Raw genomic sequence first — 12,700 nt, 5'->3', positions numbered from 1 at the left:
TCATAAATCGTTGAAATATTTAGAACGTATAAAAATAAATTACGTTAAATATATATTTATTACTAAACTTCATAAATTCTATTTAATTATAAATAATATACGTTAAAATATATTTAATAAAATTTATAAATTTACGGGGGATTACAATCTACCCCTCTTAAAAGAAGTTTCGTCCCGAAACTTGACACGAAATTTCCCGCATTTTTCCCAAAAGCTTTTAACTTATTCTTACTAGAGAAGTACTTGTGCCACCGATGTGCACTCTTTTGCCAACTCAAAGCTATTTGTGTTACTCATGAACACCTTTTCTTATGCGGAGAATCTATTTGCTTTGCATTAACTTGTAAAATTTGCTAAAATAAGCAATAAAATGCATAAAAATTCCATAAAATAGGTAAAAAGCGCGAATTTCTATCGCATTCTACCCCCTTAAAGAAAACGAGTTACGCCCTCGTAACTCACCCCAGGGAATGACTTTGGATATTTCTACTTCAACGAATCATGCCCCCAAAGCTATATTTCCACTAAAATCATAGCAAGTGGGATTTCTACACTTCTTTCCACACAATGCCTCAACAGGTGACATCGTAATGCTTGCATGGTAACTATTGATGCACGAAAATTCAATCGAACCTGGGTGGCTTTCCCAATTACCCTTAGAGTCAATAACACAGGTTTTCAACATAAATTCCGTTAGTAATCTCAATCTGTCTATCGGTTGCAGGGCGGAAAGAAATATTCATTTTCAATGTTGTCCCCAAGATTCAACTGGACCTTATTGCCAAAATTTCAGACTTTTGTTCTCGGTAAGGATCTTATATGTTGCCCTATAAAGGTAATGTCTCCAAATATTCGTAGATAACACCATAACAGCTAACTCTAGGTCATGGGTTTGGTAATTAGCCTTATAAGGTTTCAATTGACGCGACAACAGCTAAATCTAGAAAGCTTCCTCACATTTCTCACTTCACTTGAATTTCGATTCCTTTTTCAACAAGTTGGTCATTGGTTTTGCTTTCTTCCAAAAGTCTTTCACAACCTCCTATAATGGTCATCTAGGCCTATAAAACTTCAAGTATCGGACACGTTCTTTGGAGTAGGTCACTCACTCACAGCTTGAATCTTAGCATGATCTACAGAAACTCCTTCTGTTCAACCTTTCCTTGATACCGAACCTCATTACACTTTTCATGGGTGTATAACTTTTGGGCTTAACTCTTAGCTCTTGCACCAATTCATGTATTTCTTTTCATCTTTTCCAGCCAACAATGATTTCCAACGATCCTGGACCACTCAAATCTTCTCTTAAATTTATTCCCTTACGTAACATAGTTCTCAATCAATTTAGTCCTTCACTTTTCTGTCGGTGTCACTTATACACATATGACTTCAAGATTTGTATACTTCATTTAATAAAACTAGATTCTTCCTAAGCGTCTCCAAGTAATCCTCAAGTGTTTGTCATGCTCTTTCTCATTCCTTGCATAAATGGGGATATCATTAATAACATCATAACGAACTTAATTCGGAATTCGTAGAAAATCTCATTCATCAAATCCATAATTAATGCAGGTGCATTGGTTAACCCAAAAGACGTTACTCTAAAACCCATAATGACAATGACAAATCCTAATGAGGTCTTAGACCCTTATCAGCTATTCCCAATTGGTGGTACTTCAAACGCAAATCAGTCTTCGAGAACACACTCGCCCAATTCAATTGATCCAATATGTCATCTATCCTAGGCAAGGGATACTTGTTATTGATGGTGTTTAGCTCCCTAAAATCGATGCATAATTCCATACTCTTATCTTTCTCCTTAACAAACAACACAGGAGCTCCCCACGGTGATGCACTAGGCCTAATATATTCCTTGACCAAACAACTCTTACAACTGTGTCCTAATTAGCTCATTTCAGGAGGTGTCATGCTATAAGGTTCCTTGGATATAGGTGTCGTTTCAGGATTTAACTCTATAATGAACTCAAAGGCTCTAGCAGGTGACATACTCGCAATTTCACTCGGAAACACATCAATGAATCCATTCACAAAGGTAACATCCTCGATTTTCACTCTAACTTCTTTACTAACCTCTAACACACTATCGAAAAATAGTTCACACTTCTTGTTCATCAAGTCCTCACTTGCATTACAGAAATAACTAAAGGTTCTTGGACTTCTCAAAACATCTATACGAGGTCAATCTTCCAATATGGTTCCTTAAATTTACTTTCTGAATTTCACAGTACGTCTATCTTAGCGTTGTACAAACTTAGCCAATCCCATCCTAAGGTTTATGAATTCTTGTGCCTTTTGTTTTCTCATAAAAAGAGGATAAAACTTTTTCCTTAAGACGGTAACAAATGAATCCCAATTGAATCTCTCAACAACGCTAAGTCTAACCCCATTTTCTCTCCACCACAAATCAGCTTCATCTTCCAAGTACAGTGCAACTTGACCCACTCTCATGTTCTCAAGACAGTTCACATCCCCAAACAGTTTCTCAAACTCTCTAACCCAGTTCTCTAGAAAGGTAGGATCAGCTTGCTTCTTAAAGTATGATGGATTAACTTTGGTTAGTCTCTCAAACATGTCCCCAGTAGAATCAGGACGCTCAGTTCTCTCTTCAGCCAGTCTTCCCGCCAAAAGGCGAATAGTAGCAACTAACTCACTATTGCTTGACATTCTAGTGTGCGACCTAAAATTAATTACTCTACGATACATAACTCATATGTCCCCTCTACGAAAGAAATTTAGATTTGATCATAGAGATCGCATCAACAAACACTTATTCAAGAATGTACACCAATAATAGAGCAATCATTGTCACTCATTCAAGAAAATATCCCTATCAAGGACATACAATTTGAAAACCAATGAATGGAAGTTCAATCACAACAAATAAGTAATAATATTCCCATCGTGCCCAAAATAAACTTTTGATCATTTGGATTATCAATAATCTAACTCTATTCCTCAAAAGAATGTTAATAACAATTTCTAAACCATAATAACGCACTTGTCCTCAAATTAACATAAAGGTTCTACGACACAAACATAAACTATTGTTGTTGAATAACGAAACTCTCAAACTGGAAATGAATACTTTAACTTCTATTGCTAACTCTATAAAGGCTTATTATATCCTTGAAGAGAATAAAGAATAACTCAAACTCTTATTGCTTTAACTTTAAACCGTTGCTGATATGCCACTTATTCTTTAAAACATAAAGAACTAACTAACTATTACAACTTCAAATGTTTAAGGCATCTTGCCTACCTATTCTTTCCTTGGAAACTTGTGGAGTAAGATCTAGATCTTCAATATTCGTCGAATTCTTCTTCCGAGTATGAGTCTTCTTTCATGTCTTTATCTTGATGAGACTCACTTGCCACCTCACCATCACCTTTAGGTTCCACATCCGACTCACTAGGAATCTCAATGGTAGGCTCATGGGCCACTGGGTTAGGGTTATTTGCCTCAACCACTACATTCTCATTCTCCACGGTTACATCATTTCCCTCTAGATATTTACAACTCTAATAGGTTCTTCTATAACTGCATCCCAAGCATGACTCCATGAGTTTCTACCCTCCTTGAACCCATTTTCTACGACCTCAATAATGGTGGTCAGGATCTCTACGTCATATCTCTACCTACCATCCCTAGTCCCATACTTAATCAACTTTGGTGTTCCATCATCAGAATGCATGTCTTTAAACCTATATTTGAGTTCTAGGTATGGCATTTTTGGTTAGGTAGTGGGTGCTATGATGGTCTCTCTTATTAAGATGGGTTGGTCTTGTATCTAGCAAAATACTCACATCCAAACACGACTTTCTTCATAAAGGGATATTTTATTCCTTAAAGAAACAACTTAAGGCCTCACTAACGATTTCCCAACCAAACCATAATCAAAGTTCAATAAAGCAATAAGTTCGATGGAATCAAACAATCTCTCTAATGCAGATTTAAATGCAACACTTAAACATTTAGTACACGCACGTTCATAACAATCAACTTCTTATCATTGACTAGCTACTAATGCACATATAATTCTATCTTATATGCCCTTTTTATACTACCCATCTCTCATAAACTAAAGCATTGAAATAATTTAATTAACAAAGTAAAACGACGATAATATAAGAAAATTATAACATAGAATAATAACATAAATAAAAATATAAAATAAATAAAGTGAAATAAATTAAGGAAATGCGTAGCGAATAAATTCGAAAATAAAGTTATTAATTCGAAAAAGTTTATATTTCCTAAATAACGAATTCTAAATCTTGAAACAACTAAAATTTTTTTTTTTTTTTTGAACTTCTTTAAAAAATGTACTCATTTTTTGAATAATAAATAATAAGAAAAATAAAAATTTCGAAAGTATCGCTTTAACTTGAATAAATAATTTGATTTCGAATTTAAATAAAAATATTATGTTCTTTCAAACAAGATAAAAGGAAATCGGCCCCCCAAAAAAAAGTACCAATTTTTGAACACTATAATCATAGAAGCTCGATTTTTAAGAATTTTATTTTAAATAACTAGATAGTTAGGCGCCTAAAAATTTATTAAAGTAAAACCTTAGCTTCTAGATACCACTTTGTAACACCCCGACAATTCTCTCTTTTCTAAAATAACCTTTTAATATAAACGTAGAGAATTATCAAGGCATTATCGCCCGTGTGAAAACGTAACGGCTTATTCAGAATTTTGCAGCGGAAAACATAAAACTAACTTTAGGTTTATAAATAATCGATTACAGGTTTAGTCCCAAAAATCAACCAACGAAAATAAGGAAATATAAATAGTATGACAAGTTTAAAGTCCAATTAAGCAAACCCAAGTCAACTTAGCAAATCAAAACTAAATACAAGCTCTCTATTCCCGATCCCAATGATGCAACATCTTCAAACCTGCAGATGGACAATGCTTATTGATCCTTAGAGACTGCTCACCAAAGATTGGGTCATCACAGGATCAATAAGGCATAGCCATGATCAACATGCACAAGCAAAAGCACGTAATCAGCAAAGCTGAGTACTACATACTAAATCAATAATAATCCTTACATGATTCTATTAAACGAACAACCCTAACATGATACTAATGAACACAAACAAGGGCAGACAAAACATGATAGTTTGACGACCATACTTGACCAGACTAGACTAGGCTAGACTTTTAGCAAAAATATTATTTTAGTTGAAATAGACAATGGACCGAGTTGACCATCCAGAAGTCTTCACTAAGGAAGACGAGGTACGGGCGCGACTCCGTAACCTCAGTGACCTGCGATATCGAGGAACGTTTAAATAAAAATAGGACACGGTGATCAATCCGGTCCGAATTAAAGGCCATGGGCTACCACCATGAACCCCAACTCCTGTTTGTCCGTCACTTCAGACGTGCACAGTCTAAAGCTATTGCTATTCAGTTTCACTTTACATGATTTACAAATTGAGATTCCGTTATGACTCAACCATTACATAAGACAGACAATTCACATTTGTTCACAACTGTTTTTATCTTGGAATTAAGTAAGTGATCATAAAAGCATCAATCAAGACTCATTCCAACTTAACCAACCTTTCCTTTAACCATGAGCAACCCTGTATATGGGCATAGAGTTTCAACTTACTAAACAAGGTCCTCCGCCCTTATAAAGTAGTGAAAAGATAGAAAGGGAACAACAACCAATTGATCCAACCCAATCATATAGAATAATCTAGTGTTCCCAACCAACATGTTTGTATCAAACATCCATACTAACATGTTACAGTTCTTATAGTGCAAAATAAGTTCAATAAGTTTGTCCAACAGTATTAAACATGCACATTCCATATAACCAAGTTTGTCTATAATATCAACATCACCAAGTTCAACAATAATATCAACATGATTTCAACAATTAGCACACATTCCAAGCACGCAGGTATGTACGTACCTTGTGTAAACAAACTGCAAGACCACTTTAATAATTCAAAAGTCGCCTACGGAGAATTCTCCACCTAACAACAACCAATATAGACTCATATCAATTCATATTGAATTTTCAACAACATTAGGGAGCTTCAAACCCTTCCTAAACATAATTAGAACATTTTTCAATATCGAAACTTGAATATTTGGTTTCCTAGCATCATAATTATTATATTAATTATTGAAATTCGTTGAAAACTCTTCGCAAACATCATACTTTAAATTTTCAGCAATATAACTAATTTCAAACTACTCCCAAAACTTTGAAATCATAAAAACAATAACTTTAATAATTTATAATCATTCTACCATGATTTCAAAACTATTAAACCTTTAAAACCTTAAAATTTCATGCTTTAAATAATTAAAATTCAAATTCCAATTCAATTACATAATCTGAAAATTAATAATTTGATTATGCAAAACATATAATCTGAAATTCATAATTAAATTATAAAACTATAAAATTTAATTCAAGAAAACATAAATTAAATTAATTAAACATAATTAAAACATTAAATTAGCTTAGGGTTAGGAGTAAACCAAAAAGTGAAGGGAGGAAGAGCTGACGGCGGTTGGTGCAGCGGCACGGCGATGCCACAGTGGCAGCGCGGCGATGGGTGGTGGCGCAGCAGGGTGACCGAAGGTGGCTGGTGGTGCAAGCAGGAGGAAACGCACGCAGAGGAGAAAGAAAAGGAGGAGTGTTGATGCTTCGCGAAGGAGAAGGGAAGGGGCCAACGGCCGGTGCTGGTTGGTTGGCGGCAGCGACGAGGTGCAGGTGGCTGTCGCAACAAATGAACACAAGCATTAAGGAGGAGAGAACGAAAGGGAGAAGGAAAACCGAAGGAGAAAAGGAGGAAGAAGAAGTTACCGGCGAGGAAGGTTGCACGCGACGGAGGAGGAGCGTCTGAGGTGGTTGGCCGGCGGCGTGAGGGACAACAGCAAGGAGGGCGGCGGTGGCTGAAGCAGAGAGAGAGTTTGCTTGCTTTTCACGTGAATTGGAGGAGAGGAGAGAAGAGGGTTTTTGGCTTTCTTGATTTTACGTGAAGTTGAATTATGGGTTGATAATATGGGTTTTCTTGTTTTGGGCTTTGTTAATTTGGGCTAGGATTAGAATTGAGTTTGTTTGAATCCAAAACCAGTTAATATTGTTTTCCAAATTCAATCGAACGTGTTTTCGCAATTCAAATTCTTTTCAACATAAAATTCTAAAATTATTTTTTTGATTTCATAAATCGTTGAAATATTTAGAACGTATAAAAATAAATTACGTTAAATATATATTTATTACTAAACTTCATAAATTCTATTTAATTATAAATAATATACGTTAAAATATATTTAATAAAATTTATAAATTTACGGGGGATTACAGCTTACCACACTTCTCCAATACCTTTCGAAGAGGCAAATCCTATTCATCCTCCACGGGCATAAGATCTTCGGCTACTAGGATGCGAAGGGTCCACATTCTTTTGTTTCTCCATATGTTCAATGAAACTATCTCTAGGCATGGATGATGTACAGGCTTCTTGACTTCCCTTAAACTTTGTTGACTCCATCAGTGTTGAACAAACCTGAAATTTTTAGCCCGCTAATCAAAAGAAGGTAAATGATTTAAAATTTCACATAAACTTACAACTCTTTAATTCATTGATTTATTTGGAATTACAGTCATGGGAATGGTTGGGTTTGTCTTTGGATTTGATGAAAATGTCTCAACCAAATATTGTCTCTTGGAATTCTGTAATTTTTGGGTATGTACATTCTGGGATTTTGGTCTTTAATTTTCAACAATAAAACAATTGTCTTTTGCTTGTGATTCCAGTCTGGTATATCAGTTCTTCGTATTGCTTTAATTGGAATAATTGTAGGAGCCTTGGAATAGTAGCTTTTAAGTCCCATTAAATGCTTCATCAATTAAGTATCAGGCTTGTGGTATATGTCTTTGTTTTCTGCGGTTATACCATGGACATAGAGAATTCTAACCATTTGAAATTGGATACTTCATACTATTTTGAGCACTGCACTTGAGATTCTAGCTACAGAGGTTCATATTTAGGTAACTTTGCAACCAACTCCTCTTCTCTTGGTGAAAATTGTTATAATTCTAACTAATGAAGATTGTTCTTGAAATACACACAAGCAGCCTTTTTTCGAGTTTTTGTTTTCCTATGAATCGGGATTAATTACACTGAGACTGTAAGTCAGTGAAGAAATAAGCACTCTTTAAGCTTGTTGAAGCCAATAATACACTATTGATTGAGTCATAATCACCGAGTTTTTGATAGTTTCTGACAAGGAAACTGATTCATTGCTGTGGTTTATTATTACAAATGGTGACTACTTTTGGAATGTTCAATATTGGTCCATGGTCTCTTATGCATCAACACAAGGTGAAGATGTTATCATGAGAATGATGGCAAGAAATTCCATGCCGGAAAGGCTAGCTGGGGATATTGATAATGATGTGAAGAAAATTACAGACGAAGATTATCAGATTGCCTTGACACACATAAGAAACAACCGAGAGGCCATTGACAAGCTAGATTGTTGATGTTCTTCCAGAAACAAAGCGTGAGTGGGGATGAGTTCCTAACTCTTCTCGCAAAGTTTACCGGGACTCCTGTGGAAAACTGTGTACCTGCAGCAGCAACAACAACTTCCTTTGTAACTATATAAGCACATATATACAACCATGTATTCTCTTCTTGTTCATCTATACCAAGTTATACCATCTCCTATTTGGAGTTTTGACCATATTATTCTCATGTAATTTAGACATTGTATAATTGTACGTAATTAATTTATTAATACTTGGAAACTAATTCCTTTTTGATCTCAATCCTTCCCTACAATTCTATTTAGAAGTCAACTCTAGCCTATTAGCTCAATATGGTATAAGCATTGTGCGACCACACACGAAGATGTAGGTTCAATTCCTACATAGGCTACAAGCTAAGATTTTGTGAGTGATGTTGAATATTTGACATTTGAACTTGAAACAAATTTATGCTTCATGACAATAAGCATGCGTATTTTCTTGCAAATCCAAGAATAGTATCCTATATAAAGTTAATTTCCTATGCCATTCCAAAATTCACTAGTATAGGATGTTGCGTCGTATTTCGTATACTTGTAAATTGAATTTTGTGTGTAAGTTATGAGAGGTTGATGAATCTTGCTTAAGACTCACCAAGGGCTCTAACTTGTTCAATTTGTCAAGAGTGTGATCAACTAGATTTGGCTTGATTTTCTCAATCCCACCCCTAAAAGAGGATCCAACTTCTAGGTTCACACAAGTGATGTAATTGAATTTTGACATAGATAAATCAAAGCTCAAACTATAGGAAAATGCGTAAAGGTCAATTTAGCATATTAAGAATATCAAATATTTTGGTCAAATCATCACATTAAATGTATAAAATATATAATACCTAATAGGGCGAAAATTGTATATTATATGATAAAATGAGTAAGTTCGAGATTTATTAATTACGACATAGATTTAAGCGATAAATATATTAGTTAAATAAGTATTTTATAAAAAAAAGATGGTCAAAAATAATTTTCAAATATCCGTGCGTGCACAGGGCCTAATATAGTTTACAAGATAAAAGGAAATTACATTTACTATAAATATGATAAATATTTGTTTCATTCTTTATATCGACTATCTTATTTACATATTTTCATAGTAAAAATATTACATTAATAGTAAAAAAAATTGATGACACGTAAGATTGCCTATATGTACCAATAAAACTCCGACACATAAAATTGCGACAACAAAATATTGTCGGAACTTAAATATCATCAACCAAGTTTAAAACTTTTCATGAACTAGTTGTTGGCCGGCGCGCATTAGATAGCAAAATCATTTTTATAAAATTATTATTGGTATAATTTGCGAAATTATAATTTATTAAAGTTTATGTTTGTACTCTTATAAAAAAAAAACACTTGTGAAATTGAAAGGGAAAAAACCCACTACTGTCTTAATTTTAAACCGGTGAATATACGCCTGATTTTCATTATGGTGTCACCAGAATCTCACAATAATTTTTCGTAACGTTACAAAAAGACCGACGTTATTTTATAATGTCCTCGAAAGATTAACATGTAAAGATCGAGAGGACAAGCGAGAGAGCTTTATAACCTAATGCATTAGAGTTTCAAATTACTTTTGTTTGTGTCACCCTACATAGATAAAAGAATGGGAAAGCCGATTTGATATATTCATGAAGTTTGTCTGCAAAGAATGTAGCGAAATAAAATGATGCTACACGTATAGAAGCAATAATTGTATGCATCAATTCCTCAAAATCATCTTATTCCATGCATTGATTACTCTTGTCAATGGCCCGAAACTAAAAAGAAAAAATTACCCGTAGCAATTAGCGTATGCAGTTCAGACTAAAAATAAGAATATACTACGTAGGATGTTACGATCAGTTTGGAATTTCAATTATACAAATAAGGAATCAATAGATCATACAAAGCAAGTTAACATAAACCAATTTAAAAAATAAGAGTATTCTAAGGTATCATATACCCACAAACAGAAACACAAAATTCCAAATATCACTAATACTCCTGAAAAGGCATGTATGAAGTTTATAATATATTTCAGTTTCCAGAACTACCAGTGCCTACTGCCTACAGCCTACAAATCATCTAGAATTCAAATTGAATTCCCCACTTTCACGCCTTGTCTTCTTGCAATGTCTCCATTTTCTGCATCGTCATTCAAAAAATCATCAGACTGTTCTGTGCATTATTGCCCAAACCATTGCCCAAACCACTGTGCATTGTTTCCCAGCCATTGATCATCTAATCGGAAATGACCCCTTGCTCCTGGTTAGTCGGTTCATGATTCATTAAAGCATCATTTCCGTGTTATCAAAGAGCATTGACTCTAATTTGAGCTTGAGCCATCAACTCATACCTGTGATTCAGCTTGTGCTTGCTCAGCATGCATGGCTTCCATCCGCATAGTAGCTTCGTGAGCCTCCCTGTCAGCCCCTGACTCAAATTTAGCCCGTACTTCCATAATTGCTCGTTTTTCTTCTTGCAACAACACCTGATCAATCATCAATCTCTCCTCAGAGCGAGACATACTTTTACTAATATTATATCATTTCTCTCACTTAACCATGACCCACCTATATTCTTACTTCCTTAAAAAGCATTAAAAAATTCAACCCATCCTCACCCCCATCCCTTTATTTGACACATTTTCCATTAACTATATTAAAAAAAATACCCCACTATCAACTACCATCTAATGTATTAATAAGTCAATTAAATTTTCAAAAACTTTGTGTCGGTCAAACTGGGGCGAGTATTAAGGGACGGAGGGAGTATCTACTTTAGTAGCAATATTTTGATCCCATTGATGGGAGTGTGAGACCTTTGCCCTGTTGTATCAGAATCAAGAACTTTGTCATCTTATTCTGCTTTATAATCCGCCACAACATTGTACAATAACATGTGTGATTGAGTAAGTAATAAAAAATGTATGCAGTATAACAAGACAATTGGAATACTTATAAATAATATCTAAGTAGTTTGAGAGAAAAGTATGTCATGTGGGGTTACTATAGGAAAAATAGCTACCAAAATACATCTAGTTTCTAAAGACTGCATTGAAGTAGAATATAGAGATGTTGTTTTCATGTCATTCAATAAAAGATGCAAAATTCTCACATCCAGATCCACACATATAAGTAGAATCCACATTAGCGATGTCATTTTAATTTCAGAACTAAGAAAATTATACTGTAGTTATAATTTTATAACCTAAAATGGCTAATACATATTTTCCATAATGCTCAAATTATAACTTATCCATAACACTTGAAAACAATCAGTTTTCTAGATTTCGTTTTACAGGTATAGTGACATCTACATCACATATTCTCTTCTTTTTAGACTAATATATAATAATTTCAATGGATGTAGTTATCGAAGTAGCACAATTGAAGTTTAAAACATTGGTGATTTAAGGGTAAAGAGTGAACTAAAAAAAGGATTAATTATTCAGGCATCGAATACAGAGATCTTTGTAACACCCTAATAATTCCTTGCTTTTATAAAACCATTTTCCAACTTAAAATAAAGGAATTACTAAAGTATTACCGCCACCGTGAGAACGGTTAAGGCTATTACCAGAATTATGCAGCGGAATTAAATGTCAACTAACTTTTGAAAAACATAATAAATGAAATATTGAGGCCTCCTACAATTTGGAACCATAATGGCCCAAAACCCAAAACATAAATAGTTTCAAACCTTTCAAACATAATTAAAGTATTATTAAATAGTTCAAAATACAAAAACATGCAACTCTCTCGATCATCCCAAGCCACATGATTCTGATCTACCAACCTGCTATTTTATTCTACTCCCCATCAATGCAAGTGCAAATGATAGATCATCATAGGGTCATTAAGGCAAAGGCCATAACCAAAACACACAAAGCACATAGTCAGCAAAAGCTGAGTACTTACAAGCATAGGGTGAATGAAACTAAAACATGCATCACTCACCAAGTACTAATCAACATGCAAAAGCCATATAATAATAAATAATCAATCCTGAATACAAGACTCGACTCTTGACTCGACTCTTGACTCACAATTTAATTAGAATAAGCTTCGAACGGGCCAAAAGAATAATCCACAAAGGGAAAAGGTGATGGGAGCC

General features: G+C 34.3%; 1 long non-coding RNA gene across 1 annotated transcript; it reads right to left on the bottom strand.

The window, feature by feature from the left end:
* Window positions 1-4,738: 4,738 nt before the first annotated feature.
* LOC130469156 (uncharacterized) lies at window positions 4,739-6,135 on the bottom strand. The gene is made up of 2 exons (XR_008929528.1): window positions 5,958-6,135; window positions 4,739-4,960 (listed from the first exon to the last, which is right to left on the bottom strand). It is a non-coding gene; the product is annotated as an uncharacterized lncRNA (long non-coding RNA).
* Window positions 6,136-12,700: the final 6,565 nt, after the last annotated feature.

This window comes from Spinacia oleracea, chromosome 3 (genome assembly GCF_020520425.1).
Source record: "Spinacia oleracea cultivar Varoflay chromosome 3, BTI_SOV_V1, whole genome shotgun sequence".
NCBI lineage: Eukaryota > Viridiplantae > Streptophyta > Magnoliopsida > Caryophyllales > Amaranthaceae > Spinacia > Spinacia oleracea.
This window is presented reverse-complemented; position numbering and strand designations above follow the sequence as displayed.